This window comes from Chrysochloris asiatica, unplaced genomic scaffold (genome assembly GCF_000296735.1).
Source record: "Chrysochloris asiatica unplaced genomic scaffold, ChrAsi1.0 scaffold00131, whole genome shotgun sequence".
In the NCBI taxonomy this organism is placed as follows: Eukaryota; Metazoa; Chordata; class Mammalia; order Afrosoricida; family Chrysochloridae; genus Chrysochloris; species Chrysochloris asiatica.
In genome coordinates this window covers 9,723,608-9,724,851 of record NW_006408649.1, presented here as the reverse complement: position 1 = coordinate 9,724,851, position 1,244 = coordinate 9,723,608, and positions in this window count along the sequence as shown.

Sequence of the window (1,244 nt, the reverse complement as noted above, 5' to 3'; positions counted from 1 at the left end):
TGGTGCTGTAGGGTAATTACTGAACTGCTAGTAGTTCAAACCTACCAGGTGCTCCTGGTTTCTATGAGTTGCAACCGACTCGAAAACACTTCCCAAGAACAGCAGGTAAAGGTGATGTTGTGGGTTTTTCCTTTGGGCTGCTTCATGGGAGAAAGATGAAGCCTTGTGTTCTTGTAGGAATTTACAGTCTCAGAACCCCTATGTAGAATTGATAGGATGACAATGGGATTAGGTTGGCTTGATCAGATAAAGAATGGAGTCCTGGTGGTACAGTGGTTAAGTGTCCAGCCACTAACTTTAATGTTGGCAGTTGGAACCCACCAGTTGCTTCACAAGGGAAAACTGTGCCAGTCACTTCCATAAAGAGTATAGCCTTGGAGACCATTTTCGGGCAGTTCTACTCTGTTCTACAGGGTCATTGTGAGTCAGAATGGCAGTAGAAACAGCTATCAAGCACAGCATAATAAATTAATTATGCCTTAAGAAGAAGGCTATCAGGAAGTCTTCCTGGAGGAAGCCTGGAAGGGAACAGAATTCAACCAGTCTGGCTGCCCTTCCTTATCAGCTTCCTTGTGGACAGCTGTGATCAGAGACATTGGTCCTTTCTCACTGAAATGCATCACCTACCAGGTGACCTGCGTGTTCTCTGCCTTAGTTCTCTAGTGCTGCTAGAACATAAATACCACAAATGGATGGATCCTTTCACAGTTTAGGAGGCTCGAAGTCCAAATTCATGCCATGGCTCCAGCTCTAGGGGAAGGCTTTCTCTCTCTGTTGCCTTGTGCTTTAGGAGGAAGGGCCTTGTTTTCTTTCAGCATCTGTAGGCCTGGTGCTCCTTGGAGATCTCCATATGTCTTCCCCTGGTTCTAGGAGGTTCTCAGTGTAGGAACCACAAGTTCAAACGAGACACTCCACTCCTGACTCTTCTTTCTTGGTGGTAGCAGGTCCCTGACTCTGATTACTTCTCTCTCCTTTAATCTCTTGTAATATAAAAGGTGTTGCAGCCACACCCCGGGGAAACTCCCATTATATATCACCTTTCATCCTTGGACTGGTTTAGCACATCTGATCCCATCATGGGGGATCATCACAGAACTGCCACATTATATCATTATATAACTAATAAACCACTGAATCAGGGCCCAGGTAAGTTGATACATGTTTTTCAGGGACACAATTCAATCTATGACATTACTGGATCCAAAGGTTGGTCCTCAGTTCTCATTATTTCTAATTCCCAGTAA